The sequence below is a fragment of the Corvus brachyrhynchos genome, unplaced genomic scaffold (assembly GCF_000691975.1).
Source record: "Corvus brachyrhynchos isolate BGI_N302 unplaced genomic scaffold, ASM69197v1 scaffold136, whole genome shotgun sequence".
NCBI classification, from domain to species: Eukaryota; Metazoa; Chordata; class Aves; order Passeriformes; family Corvidae; genus Corvus; species Corvus brachyrhynchos.
This window is the reverse complement of record NW_008239080.1, coordinates 531,052-546,042: the sequence shown is the minus strand read 5'-3', so window position 1 is coordinate 546,042 and position 14,991 is coordinate 531,052. Positions and strand designations below refer to the sequence as shown.

The 14,991-nt window shown below is 36.8% G+C and overlaps 1 protein-coding gene across 32 annotated transcripts in view; it reads left to right on the top strand.

The window, feature by feature from the left end:
* RIMS1 (regulating synaptic membrane exocytosis 1) overlaps positions 1-14,991 on the top strand; it is a 246,029-nt gene that overhangs the window by 214,435 nt on the left and 16,603 nt on the right. The window contains exon 1 of one of the 32 annotated variants that reach the window (XM_017739282.1): positions 10,164-10,715. The exons of the other annotated variants lie outside the window; for them this stretch is intronic. The gene's annotated coding sequence lies outside the window, so the exon portion shown is untranslated. Of the gene's footprint in view, positions 1-10,163; positions 10,716-14,991 lie in introns of those variants that run through there. 32 annotated transcript variants of the gene reach the window in all.

Sequence of the window (14,991 nt, the reverse complement as noted above, 5' to 3'; positions counted from 1 at the left end):
GAGTAGCAGTTTACAGTTTTCTTTAACAGCATTTACATAGTTGCAAATACAGTTTTGTTTATTCTTGCTCAAGAAGTATTTCTATGTTCCATGCCTGTATATGGGCCTTTACCCTATACTATGCTTCATGGGGATAGCTATGTTTATAGCCAACTTGGGAACAACGTCAAGAAATTTTATGGGATCCCCTTTTAGCCAAGGTTCACGCTCTCCCTCACAGTCTGCCTCACAGTAGTTTCTGGTCCAAAGTTTGCCCATGGCCAGAATCCCAGAAGAGTGACTTTTCCCAGTAATCAGCTTCAGATTGTAGCAGGCTACCACAATGCCATTTAAAGGTTACTGATTTGGGCCAGGGGACACTCTGTAAAGGGCAAAAAGCCGCTCTCCAGTCTTAGTGTTTATGGTCCAGAGACAACTCTTTCTGTGCAAGTGCTGGTGACTGAATATTTGACATCACGGATTTTCAATTTTTAATTTAAAAAATAAAAAACCCAAGGTTGCATCTAGAAAGACCTGAGCACAAATCTTTCAGCCAGTAATTCCCACTGCTTTGCTCTTCAAGGAACCCCATGAGTCCATGTCTCTCACATTGTGTTTTCCTCAATAGACTACATGGTACAGCTGTACTTCAGGAGCTGGAGAGGGATTGTGGGATATAGAACATGAACCCTGTCCCTGACAACTAAAAAGGCACCATTTTTCAAAGAAGTGGACCAGGAGCTGTAGTTACAAAGGGCGGGATTAGTCCAAACAAGTATAGGTGTCCACAATGTAGCTGTCAGTTCATCGCTTCAGGCTTTCTTTCTAGCCAGCAGAGAGAAATGTTCACTTCTACCCATGGCTTATCCATCCTCAAGTAAAAATAGTAAAAATAGTAAAAATAGTAACAACTAACTTCCCCCTAAAATGTCTGGGTTTCTGTAAATATTCTAAGAGGAGTCTGGCATGACTAGCTCCAGTACAACATCTATAGACATTTGAAATTCAGTGAGTTGAGTCCTACTTCGCCTATGCCCAGCCCCCTTTATTTCTGCTCCCAGCCCTTTCCTTGGTCCCCCTCAGAAACAAGGGCTTTCAGCTGCCCCAATCCTTCATATCCTGTAGCTGAATCCTTCACGGTTTTCTGTTGCCCATCTTGCATGGAGGAGAGGCACAGGGTGGAGTTGTCTGGATAGAGGAGGTCTTACTTAAGAAATAACCACCTCTGAGCTACATAAAGTAGCAACTTTATGGTTCTTGCAGCTCTATGTGCAATAAGCAAACTGTGTCACAGCACCAGGCTTGAACCTGATATTGCTGGGTGATAGCAAAGTTTAAATTACAAGTGCAAGAGTGCCTTTGGCACACTTATTTTCCATAGGTACAACTGTCTTAAGATTTCTGATTCTATTTTCATAAGTCAGATAATGATCTTGCTGAGATGCAGTAATTCTCTGCCTCGTAAGTGGTTTCTCTCATTTGCTGTGCTGATTGCTCGTCATCCGTAAGATGTAAAGTCAGTTTTCTAAGACTCTGTGTGAATGCTAATCAAGAGGCAGTTATATGTGTGTCTGTTTTATATTTTTGTATCAATTGTTTGCATGAAAGGAACCATGAATATGTTTATGTTAAAGAAAGTGAGGTTGTCAGCCTGAGAAGTAGTGAATGATCTTTAATGGATAATCTTTAAGTCCATTGGTTAATTGTTTTGAATGTGATCAAATGTCTGGTGGTCTCCTTAAATATCCTACTTTTTCTGATGAGCAAATGTCATCATCAAAACTAATACTATGTAATTGCTATGAATCTTTCCAGTAACAAAAACTGAATAACCATGTAGATGGAAATGATACAGTGAATTGTAAATTTATTGTAACTTGAATTAGTTGTGCTCTCAGTACAAGTGTCACGGTCCAAGCCTTTCATACATCGTCATCGGTCAAGTAGAATATGTAATAACAGCACCGTCCTGTGATACAATGTTTTTGATGAAAATGTAAGTACTTTAATAATATTCTCTTTTTTGTGTACCATTAATAAAAATATTACTTTTTTCTAGGATATGGTACTGCCAGTTTCTGCATGCTGGGAATATAATAATGCTCTTAGTCTTCAAAGGGCAACTGGGGAGCACAGCAAGCTGCAGTGTGCTGTCACTCACCCAGTGCTGCCCTGTGGCTGGTGCTGGTGCACTGAGCAGTAAATAGGTCTTACCTGGGGGTTGTGTGTCAGTGCTTTTGTTGATACTATGCTTTCTTAGTATTGTTTAAATACTCCTTTTTGCTTATGGTTTCAAATAGTCTGTGGTTAAAAGAGCAAAAAGTATTTGGACAGCATGAAGTTTAATCGAGTTCAAAGTGAGGAAGAGAAACAGTGAGGCAAATCAAATGTCCAGCTGGATCAGTGGTTGATCCCATAAGAAGGGAGGCTGAATGATGATAGAGGAGACTGAGAGGGGATCTCATCAATACATTCTTTGAATATCTCACAGATGTCAAGCAAGGGGTAATGGCCATAAACTAAAACATAAGGAGTCCCACCTCAACATGAGGAAGAACTTTACATTGAAAGTGGCAGAGCACTGAACAAGCTGCCCAGGGAGGTTGTGGAGTCTCCCTCTCTGGAGACATTCAAAACCCACTGGATGTGTTCCTGTGTAACCTGCTTCAGGTGACCCTGCCTTGGCAGGGGCATTGGACTGGATGATCTCCAGAGGTAACTTCCAACCCCAACCATGCTGTGATTCTGTGATGTCAATTTAGTGTGACAAATATGACATCTCCTGACTTTCTTCTCATGTTTTACTCTTTATCTGTGTTCATGTGGTGCCCATGACTACAATATTGATAGTACTTGTGACAGAAGCCATACACCATAGATAAGTAGGATCATCAGTTTTTGTAAAAGAACTATGAATGAAATGAAGTTGCAAAATTGAGAAGCGAACATTGATGCTTTGCATTGCAACATTCCTTTTTCACTTAAAGAGCTTCCCACAGGCATGCCAGTCAACATGTTACATGCACAGGTAGTTTTTCTTTATGCATAAGAATGGTCTCTCTTGTTGGGATATTCTTATTTTTAATAAATCAATTGCTCTTGAGAGTTTGATGCTTAAAATCCCATTTATTTCAAGGCTTAAGAATTTGGTAGCCCAGTAAGACTGTTCTGTAGAATAAATGGATGAACTTTTGCAGATTTCTTTTTCTGTTGTCCAAAGTTTTCTATTCTCTTAGAGTTGTAGAAGCAGTATAGCAGTCATTTTGCAATCCCAACTGGAGCAAGAACTGCTACGGCTACTATGTAAACATGTACTGTTGAACTTCATAGTGCAATTTATTTTATGTGCTCTTAATTTATGTTCTGACTTTTATAGTTCATGTCAGACCTCTTTAAAGTAGTGATGGTTCTTTGTTCTTTGCATTGTTGGCAGCCATAGACCTTAAAGCATTTTACAAAGGAACGGTAAGTGCCATTGTCCCATTTTATTGAGGAGCAAACTCCAGGACTGCAAGTGACCCACTGAAAATCTCACAGTCTGCAGAAGAGCCAAGACTTCCGAAAAAGCTTGCAACTGTAACTGAGAGTTTAAAGATATTTGTAACTGTTTGTTTACCTAGGAACATGTGATAGGAGAAACAGTAATCTCAGTAATATAGTGTGCATGCATGTCTGTAACCACTTGTATGTAATCTTTAGACAGGGGTATTGTTTTAAGGAAATAGTCTGTGGGACATTAAATTTCCATACTTTAAAGCGCGTCTCTATATATCAGTTACATGTTAAACATGTTTAATAATGTTTACAATATAAAGCAGGACAGTGTTAGCTTTCTTGAAATGGAAATCTGTGACTGAAAGCAAATTTTTGATGCCTAAACCACATGCTAAGGGAGGACTCACCTCTGTGCTGCTGGGGTATAATGTGGGTTGTGCATACAATTATTCTCGGTTTCATTTAGCATCTTCATTTCTTGTGTCCCAGTAAGAATGTTTCCATTTGGGGGATTTTAATTAATTACTCTTTGAAGGTTACTTGCTTTGAGGGTAAATACCATCGATCACTCTCTGCAGCGTAAAGTTAGCTAAATGAGCAAGTAGTGGTACCGGATTAGTTGACGTATTTTAGTGATATTAGAGAAGGTATGTTGACCACAAGCTGAGTCAGGACCTGACTGTAAGAAGATCCCTAAAATCTTTTAAGCTGGGAACTCAGTTGAACTGTGAAGAAATGCATAGGATATGTGAACAGCTCATTAATTAAATTAAAACAGATTCATCCATCACTGGGTTGCCTTGCAAATGTGTATGTTTATACTCACATCCCTTTGAATGTTCTTTTAGCTCATGTTTTGTACTTCAGAACATAGCATGGTGACATCTGTTATTCTACTTGATGGCACAGTGCTGAACTCTGTAACAAAACATTTTTATTCCAATTACTAGTTTTTTTACCAAAATAATAGATTATCACTTTCAAAATTATCTTATAAAATACCTGAAAATACTGCAGTTACCTGCCTTGCTGAATAGGAAGGTGGTATGATAAGAGATCACTTAAGTGTACACAAGATGTTCTTCTTTCTCTTTGTAATTTTGAAGAAAAGCAGACCAGAATGTCACCATGATTCTGGGTTGGTGCTTTATTTATCATTGTGTTGTTGGAGTGAATGGACTAGAACATAATATAAACTCACAGATTGGGAGTTATATTAAAAACATAACTGTTTTATATAAATCATAGCCTAGTAGCATATATTTCAAATTTTCGGGCACCATTGTGCTGGAACAGGAGTTTATAGGCAAGTTAACTTTGGTTTCTAAGGTTCATTCTTTTCCTCACTGTCGAAACAAAAATTGTCGCATTACAAATGTATTGGAATTTTATTTAAATGTGATGCATTAAGTATCCTCATGATGGTGAGGTCCAGTCCTATGTATGCTTCACAGGGAATAGCCCCATGGAGATGAACTTGGAGCTGGTGAAAATTCTGCATGTTTTTGTGAATGTGTAAGACAAAAACACCCCCACTTCTCCTGGATATAGGGGGAAAGAAAATATTCAACAACACCATGCACTTCGGATTTGTGTAGCCCAAAATTCCTTTGAGGATAACAGAAAAATCTATAGAGAAGTTAAGGCCTTTGAAAAAGTTTTGGTCTTCACTGGGCATCTTCCTCTTTCCCAAGATGGCATTACACATAATGCAGTCTTCAGAGAAAGACCACCACTGGACAAGGGTTAGAAAGATTGATTTTACTTAAACATTTCAATGGAAAAGAACATAAATTATTCTAAGAATTTTTCTGACTATATATTGGAAGCTCTTGACTTGAGAGAAATGCTTTCAATTTTCCTCTAGAATATGTTCTTGCTAAAAATGAAATACATATATTAGAAGCTGAGGAAAATAGGAGATACCATGAATAAAAATATTCTTGTGAAAACAGTATGCAATCAGGCACATTGTATGAAAGTATTATTAAGTAAAATAAATTTTAGATTTGAGTCATTTTTCAGGGACATTGGCTCCTGTTACCACGGAAATGCACTTCAAAACTCACTTCAAAAGAAAGTGGAGATTGTCTTCATTACCTGTCTTCAGCGCTGTCTCACTAATAGGGAGAATCTTGTGTTTGCAGACTCTTTTTCAAAAATATTCTCCTTCTAATACCTGACATACTAGTTTTGATACTTTTCATAGCCTAAAGAGTGTGTGTTTAATAACATATAATCATGGTGATTTAAAGGCTGGGGAATAGTTATTATAATATCTATGTATGATACTCAAGTTTATTCAAAGTCACTTCTACATTGTACTTATTCTGGCAGTAGAAGTTTCTTTTAATTTATCAAGGAGCTTCACAAACTTTGTTTTATGGTATTTGCATGCTCTCAATGTCATCTTTCATTGTGATTTTATTAGAAGTTGCCTGCCAATTGGCTAATTGTATTATGTCCATCCAGAACTTACTTAAGTCAGGAGGGTAGTAATACCAGCTTTATATAAATAAGCTAGGGTTTATGCATATTTTATGATTTGTTGTTTTATCTCAAATCGTCTGTCAGATTCTGTTGTACTCACGGAGTTTTAAAATCTTATCTATTATAGAGGTTATAATAATAAAACTGCATGTTTCCTTAAACAGTATTTCCTAATAATAAAGCAAGACTGTGTTATGATCTTAAATATTAACTTATGTGATTTTGATTTATTTTGTACATGGGAATTTTTTTTTTCTGTGCATATATTGTGTTTAATCCTTATTTTGACAGCATCTTACCTGTGTGGAATTTATGTGTCTTACTTTTGCCTGCTATTTAACTGGCCATTGCTATTTTTATACCAACCTGCACTCAATAGCAGCTATCCTCTCACACTTCAAACACACCCAAAAAGAACCACTCTCATTAATGATCACAATAATCCTAAGCAGCAAATAGAGCTTTATCTGTCAGTTCCAAGAAAAAATACTATCTGAAATAATTTGTTTAATATAGAGATAATAAGAGATTAATGCGTCTGTTCCAAAGAGCCTGACCTTCAAACCGTTAGCTCTGCAAGATTCAAGCACCATGGTATAATCCTGCTATGAAAGGCAAGTTTGTTTTACTTTTGTATTTTATGATCTTCATCCATGAGCTAATATATATTGAAATCCCTGGAAAGATGTAGTACTGCTTGCCTTGAGTTACAGCGTCTAAAATTACTGTAAAATGCTAGTTTTGTTTAACAAGTAGTAAGCCTAGGACCATGGAAATATGGTTTGTTTACTGTATTTTAATTTTGTTCCATGTACTCTGGGGAGCCATCTTTTTATATGCTATCCAGAAGTAAGTTGAGAATTTGGAATCTGTGGTTCAGACTGGCTGATTGATTATTGCAGATTTTCATGTTTGTTATTATGATGTGGATTTGAAAATTTCACTTCGTACAGAGCTGTGCAATTTTCGGCTGTACTTTCTCATTTTCTTTGGTGCCGATGTTGATGTGCAAGTTTTGTTTTCCAGATTATCATTAAATGGTTGTCATTTCTTCATCTGTGATAGGTTTGTTAGTGCCCTCTATATCAATACAGCAGGAAAATTTAATGCTTAATCTTAGTGTCTGCTTTTGAATAATACGTAGAGAGGAAAATGGCCTGTTAAATAGTTTGGAAGTAGTGAAATTAGCTTTGTATTGTATTTTTTGTTACTAGAATACATGCAACAACATTTCTGGATATTGTATTAGTTCAAGACATTGAACTAATGTACCTTTGATCCTTAAACATAGTAGTATTCATGCACAGTTGCATTAAAAACTGTATTTCACATAACCCTCTGTTTTCGTTGGCACAGCAGTTTGGAAGTGTTTTCACTTCAGAAATAACTAGAAGTTTGGGATGGAGTCAGTTTTTTCTGTAGAGGTAGGCTGTATTAGCACCACTTCTTTTTTTTTCCCCATCTCATTCTGCCTTGTGTTTGAAAGGGCTTTAAAATTTTGTAAATGCTCACTGTCTGCTTATATTTCTTGGTTGTAATTCAGATGCTCTCATATTATTTTATAATATATGGCTAATTCTCCATTGTGCTTATATTTCTCTTAGCTTTTTATCATGTTTGTAACAGATTAATTATATGATAAATCTATTATAAAACAAGCCAACAGTCACAATAATAAAATCTTGCTTTATAATAAAAGTTTAGTGTAATTTACCAGGGAAGTCACAGACCAACACTTCATGTATTGGTGCAGTTTTTGTCTTGTGTCTGTTGACTGTTGTCTCATTTGTGTAACCTTTTGGAAAGCCAAGTGCTTCCTTGCTAAGTAAGGTTTGTAACCAAGAGAGGAGAGCTGGGGAGGATGAGAAACGAGCAGCCATAGGGACCTGCAAAAGTAACATGCAATTGTCTTTGATGGCAAAATGCAAGGTGTTGCAGAAAATCCTGCTGTCTCACATTGCTCCCTGCCTTGCCCAGATACCAAAAGCAATACTGATGCTGTGACAGGTTTTTTGGGCTGATGTCTGTCTGTGGCACAGTTGAAATTTTATATCTTGTCATTAGAGTTTTCCTCAGAGTGTATTTGATAATGGACATAAACCAGCAATACTGGATGCAAACCTTAGGATTTCATAGCAGACTTATGCTGGAGTTATGCTTGGGAAGTTTGGCTGAACGATCTGTCTCTAAACCAGGTCTTTGTGTGCAGTTGTCCACTTTAAATAATATAAACACAAAGGGAGCAATTATATCTTACAGTTATGCAGTGTTTACCTAGCACAGATCCTCTGCCCAAGTCCGTAGGTGTTTTTACCCACAGACGGCTGTAACTAATGCAAACCAGTCTGAGTGTAATGCCACAAGCAGCTCTTTGAAAACGGAAACATTAAGTGACTGTCTTGCTCACTACCTACCTGTCTTAACTACTACTGTCAACAAACAGCTGTTTCAAAAGATAAATTTTGCACCAGGACCACTATTAGCTGGATTTGAACTCTAGCTGACCAAAAGAAGGAGCCTCTCCTGAGTTTTTAGCCTCCCTTCTGGAAGTTATTACCTGGGCTGACATCAAAAGTGAGAGGTATGTCATCACAACCTAGCTGGCTTGGAACTTTAGATAGTTACATGTTCAAAGAAATTCAAAAGCAAACATTAGCACAGGTACTTTGGCTGAAAAAAGAGTATGGTTATAGTTTATTGTAGCTGAAACTTCAGTGGGATCACTGATGGGGATACAAGGGACAGCAGTGCAAACATGGTTGCAAAAATAACATGCAAAATTTTGTCTAAATTTGTAGAAAGTTTAAATAAAAGTTTGTTTGAGGTGTGGTACTTTGGAAGCTGCCAAGAAAAAATTACTTTGTAGAGAGTTTGAGGTTCATATTTCTGGATTCAGTGGTGGAAGAACAAGCCAAGTTTTTGCTCAGCCTTTGTGTTACACATCCAGAAGAGTAAGTCAAACAGTTTTAATCCTGGAAAGGGGATTTGGCCTTACAAATAAGAAATATTTTGAATGATTTTTCCTGGGACTAGGAGAAGGAACATAAAGGAGGAAAGGTTGTGACTGAAAGGGCTTTCTAAGAGGCTATAGAGCCATGGAACTCGCCCTCTGTGTTTTTTATTTCAACTTTAAACCTCCATTGAGTTTCCCTAAGCAAGAACCTGGGTGGGAGGGAACTTCTGTACACTTGACACAAGTGCAGTACTTTGTGTAAAACTGCTCAAGGTGGCAGGCACAAGCTGAAGACAGGTCTTGGGAGAGTGACATGCACACATTAGCAGCTACCAGCATCAGCATTTCATTCCTACCATGGCACTGTACTGAGATAAATCTTTCCATTTAATTGTATTTGGGTTTTTTTAATTTAACACACATCATGACAGAATTACATACTATCCAGCTATGTATTTTTCAAAAAGGCAATGTCACCCTCTTTCTGGTTTTCTAAGCATCATTTCAAAATTTATCAAGAAGATAAAAATTACTTCAACTATTGCACTAAATAGGAAATCTGTGCCTAAGCAATGAAAATACGTGGACATTTCTGCACAGGAGTGACATGGAGTCACATACTGCATCACTGCTGGGGAGGATTTTGAGTTTGTCACCTCTATAGTATTTGCAATCATAAATCCTGTTATATGTTTATTAGCTGAAATGAACAGTTCAACTTGTGGCATTTTTCTCCTTAATTATTTTATGATACTTTAAATAATTAGAACTTTACCATAGCTTGAAGATCTACAGAACTGTATTGGGCACGTTTCAATTTTTTTTCTCATTATAATTCTGTTTGAAATAGTTCTCTTCTTTTGGCTTGACAAATGCTGAATAATTTCCTTTCTCCTTTCTGTCTCTAATCACCCTGAGAAGGCATGTTGGTTCCTACAATTTTGCATGCCAAGTCAATAAAGGTGTGTTAAATTAACTGATTCTTAACCACTTGCAAAATGAAAGTAAATTACATTTTTAGAATAGAGTATTAGAGAAATGAAACAATTTGACAAAGAAACAAATATTGCAAAATCTGTTTCCTCAAAAGGAAGTATAAAGATGAAAGGAGTAATTAAAAAAAGAAATTCTGTTCTCAGAATGCACATGATCATTTCAGTCAGTGAAACTTTTTTTAACTCTGCTGTGCTCAAGTCCCTCTAAGACAGTAACATCATTTAAACTTTTCTGTTGCATAACTGTAACTTAGTATTTAATGCTAATTTGATGTTTTATCAGGATTGCAGAGTTTCAGGTGGTTTTGTACAAAAATTCATGCAAAATGAGTAAAAATCACCAGGACAGACAAATGTGATTCTGGATTTATCTGACTCCTCATCACGTTTTGACCACCAGAATTAAAAAAATACATCGGCCAAGGTTGCTAAGAATATTTTGGGCTCTTCTCTGCTTGCACATAACTAGAAAATACATTACTGACTGAATTTTTTTTAACCTTTCAGCAATATATTATGAAGTACTAGCTGGCAGGTAGTTCAGTACTTTTTTCACTGCAAGGCCCTGTAATGTAATCACAGTTGTAAAAGGAACTTGTGAGTGAAGCAACTTGATCATTCCTCGCAATGCTGCTGTGCCAAGTGGTTACAGGATAACAAAGGAGAGACAATACCAGGACTCCAAAGGTTTATTCTACCCAGGAACAGCACAAGTTACTTAAACAAAGGTGAAGCTGCTTTAGGTGCTGGCTTCTTGCTAAGGATTATATCATAGCCAGTGTTTAATTTTGCTTAAGCCAAAGGTAAGCCTGTATTTTCTGTGTTTTACTGTGGTGAGCCTGTTCGTGAGTCTTGCTTTAGCAATGTATGATGGTCTGGAGTTATAACTAATGCTACAGTCACTAAAGAAAAACCGAAGTTGGTATGATACTACGTTGATCTAATACATTAGAAATTATATCTTAAAGGCAGGTTAGTAATAATTTTAAAGGGAAATGTGATATCCACCTGGGAACTTCTGGTAGTGGTAAAATAAAACCTAGAGAGCTTGAAAGTTGCAGTTCGGAGCAAATCAAACTACTGAAAAGGTAAAAGCACTTTCAGATTGTTTCACTGATTGGTAATTGAGATGAAAAGGAAGGGACTGTTTCTGAAGCTGTAATGTCTCCTAATTACTATGCTGTGAAATTAAATTAGGGTTAAGCTATTATTCAGAAACTTGTCAACTGTACAAAAAGGCATTTAACAGCTTTTTACTGGAAGATACTCTAGCACTTAGTGGTTTTGTCAGTGTTTCAATTTACAGGTGTTTTGGAGGTTGTTAAAATAATTAGTCTTTGGGCTGCCACCATGCACAACACACAGTTCTCAGGAAACTTTTTGAACATGCACAATAACAGTGAATTTCTTTATTAGTTATGCTTTATAAATTGTCCTATTGGTGGTATCATCTTGTAAAATACTGTCTTTTAGTAATAATGCTGTCATGTTATGTTTTTAATAAAAAATGCTGAACTATTTGTAATTGTGCAGATTTACTGAAAAAGTCAAATTTACTAAAATTGTTATGGCTGCCTGGAACCACAAAAGACATCAAGTTACTTAAATATGTATAAATTCCTAATGAAATGAAATGTTGGTTTAGTTTATCTGAAAAATCTCTATTTTTTCTGCATTGCATTTCATTTTCCCCTGCTGTATTAACGGCAAGCTGTGTCCCAGCATCCTGCCCTTGGATAAATTTTATCTCTATACCATATGTCAGTTCTCTGAGAGGGCTTGGCTGGTTACAAGAAATGTAATATAGGGCTGTGTTTTTTGTAAAAATGTTACTGTTGAAGTGCTAACAGCTCTTCTGAGCATCTTACTTCGTTGTGTCTTGCATTCCCCTCCCGTCTAACAAAAAAGCCAAGAGTATATGAGAAAGTGAGTGCTTGATATTTTATAAACTGTTTATATAGTAGATATTTTGTTGGAAACATGGCTTTTTTTGTTTTACTAATTGAATTTTATTGAAATAGGCTTTAGGAGTTGAAGAACATTACCAGGTTCACTGACATATTCTGCTTTTATATGGCTCTTTGCATATGTGTGAAGAAGATAATTAAGATGCTTTCATTTCTGTATATTTATAAAGTGTGCTTAGCACAGTCCCAGCAGTAGAAACTCATTGCTATACATCATCTTTGATTGCCTCATTTTGGCTGACAGACAGTGGCTCTTTTCTTTTCATTGCAAGTATGTGGACAGAACAATTAATCTTCATAAAGTAATTTGAGAAGCCATAACTGATCTTTTTCTGACCAGATATCCTTGCTTTACCTTAAGATACATGTGTCCTGGTTAAACACAGGTTTTCTTCTCTGACGTGAAAAAATCATAAGTATCAGAATAAACATATAAAACACATGCTTGTTTCTATTTTTCTTTTTTTTTTCAGTGAATTTGTCTAAGACATCTAAAGGAGATACAGTTTGTAAAAGCAGTTGCTTAAGGTTTTGAGACCACTGTCAGGTAGTAAACAATGGCCTGATTTTCCACTTCTTGTTTGCTTTTGTTTTGAGCATGGACCTTTTCCTGTCATTTGCTCTCAAAGTGCTACTTCAGTTTCATGCAAATAACTAGGAGCTGTTGGATAAGTAATGCTACTTTGAAATCTAAAACTGTTGAGTCTGAGTCTGCAAGTTTGATTTTCAGTGAAAAATACAGTCAAAAGGTGAGATTCTGCTGTACACTGTCTAAAATGCCATCAAAGCATTAATACAACCATTGACAACAATTCAGTGAAGTCTCCTTTTGTTAGGATTGGTGCTTTTTGTTCCTTTCCTCTACGTATGTCAGAAAAATATATCGTGTATATTAAGGGACTAATTGCATTATCTTTTATGTATTATCTGAAAGTATTTAGTGAGAGTGATGAAAGGTGTTTGCCAGATGAGTTTTGCGAGTTTATAAACATAGTTGTGAGGTACAGTTTATTCCAAACTTCTGATAAAATTTCTTCTCATTGAATTGTCCCAGCTGAAAAGGTGAATATTGTTTCTAGAAGGTTTTGTAATTTATATTAGTATAAATGTTGTTTGCAGATTTTTTTTTAATAAATAGAAATGGGAATAAGTACATGATGGTTTACATTTGGATTTTAAACCTCAGGATATAACACCACAGAATATCAACAGCACTCTCCTCTCTTTGAGTATATTGCGTGATATTTGGAACACTTAAAAGACAATTACTGCAATATTTCACATGTCTTTTTAGAAAGAGCATTATATTCAGGAGAGTATAGCACAAAGACAGAATGGAAAATACAGGAGAGTATTGTATGATATAAAGTCTAGAAACTTGTCTTGTTGAAATTTGTATTTAAATGTCAAATTTTTTGCTATTTACGTTCTGTCCATAGTCACTATTCACTTTCAGTCTTAGTGATCAATCTACTGTTGAGTTCATCTGAGAGATGTACACATATAAAAAAACAGATGCTCTTTGAACTATTTATTCTTTTTTCTCTCTCTCTGTTTTAGGACTATAAGCGAAGGGGCACTTTGTCAATTCATGTGTAAATAAATTTTGTTGTTTAAAAGCACTACATGCAAAGTGAGTGGGATGCTGCAGAACTTGTAACTCAGCAGGTCTCCAAGCAGCTAAATTTGAAGTTGTAAAAATCACCAACACATTAGAAAGGACCAGAAGGAAATGTGCCCCTTGGCTTTTCTTTTTATAGATCTTTGAACTGAGGTTGACCCTTACTCTTCCAGTTGGCATAATCTTGTCGGTGTCTCACAGTCAGTGTACAAACCAACCATATGGTCACAGTCCTGCCAGGTTTCAGTCAGAGCTGGCTTGGAGCTGTAGTCCTTTGAGGCTTTCTTTGGATGCAAGAGCATACTTGATAGTGTGAATGAATTGCCCTTGAGCCATGCAATGACACTTCTTATGATCCCTTCCATTAGTGGATTTAGCAGTGGTGTTCGCTTTGTTCTCTGGTCTGTTCTTTTGAACCAGTCATGAATTTTCACATACTTGGGTGCTGCATGTGTGTAAATTTGCTTTTTTTTTTGGGTGATAACCAACTTAGTTGCCCTTAGGTATGATTCTGGGCAATGGTCACTTAAGGCACCTCTCCCTGTAGGCAGTACATAGAGGGCCCTGTCAGGATTGTCTTCTGCCCTACAGTGGTCTGCAACACTGTGCTATTGACTGAGCTGCCAAGCTCATATCCTTGCACATTCTTTTATGTGCCTTAGCCTTGACCCATGGCATGTAATATGCACCCTGGCACCTTGGATAAAAGCTTTGTTCCAGCAACCCCTCTTGTGATTTCAGACTTCCTGTACTGAAACGAGCAAAATGTAGTACCTGCCTCCAGGCACCACATGGAGCACAGAGGAAAAGCCAGGCCAATGGTGATGCCATGTGCACTCATGCCTTTGCTGAGTGGGGAGGGCTGGGAGTGGGGAATGTCCTGGCATTGTCCTCTCTGAATTGGATGCCTTTAGAATGTAAAGCTAGCTTTGAGATATCTCTAGGAGGCCATCTTAAATCTCTAGATAATATAATTGACCCTTTCACTATAATTCTGCTGTCAATGGCTTCTGGCTCCTAGACTTGAGAATGATTAGGAAGTACAGAAATTTGGGACACATCAATTCCTTTGATATTTTGTGCAGATGTAAGGTAGAGCACACTTGCTTTTTGCTGTGCTCGGTTACTCTGGTCAGGGTCTTTGTTAACTTACTTTTGTCTGGGAAAACCAAAATCAGGGACCAGTTTCTTGTCAGACCAAACAGAAATCACTCTAGGCTATATTTATAATAAGTAGATGGAAATAGCACATTGCATACACTCATCAGTGTGTTATAGCAGGAGTGCTACAACAAGCCTGTTGATGAATTGCAAAATGCTTACAAGCTGTGTATCTTTTGTAGGTGCAGGTGGCTGCTTTATGATGCTTGGCATCAACTACTACATCTGCAAAAATGTTCATCACAATTACTTTGTAGTAGTTTTTCTCTAGTTTGTACCTGTTAAGCCAGGTGTTTACATGTAATTTATGCACATCAGTCTGCATTCATG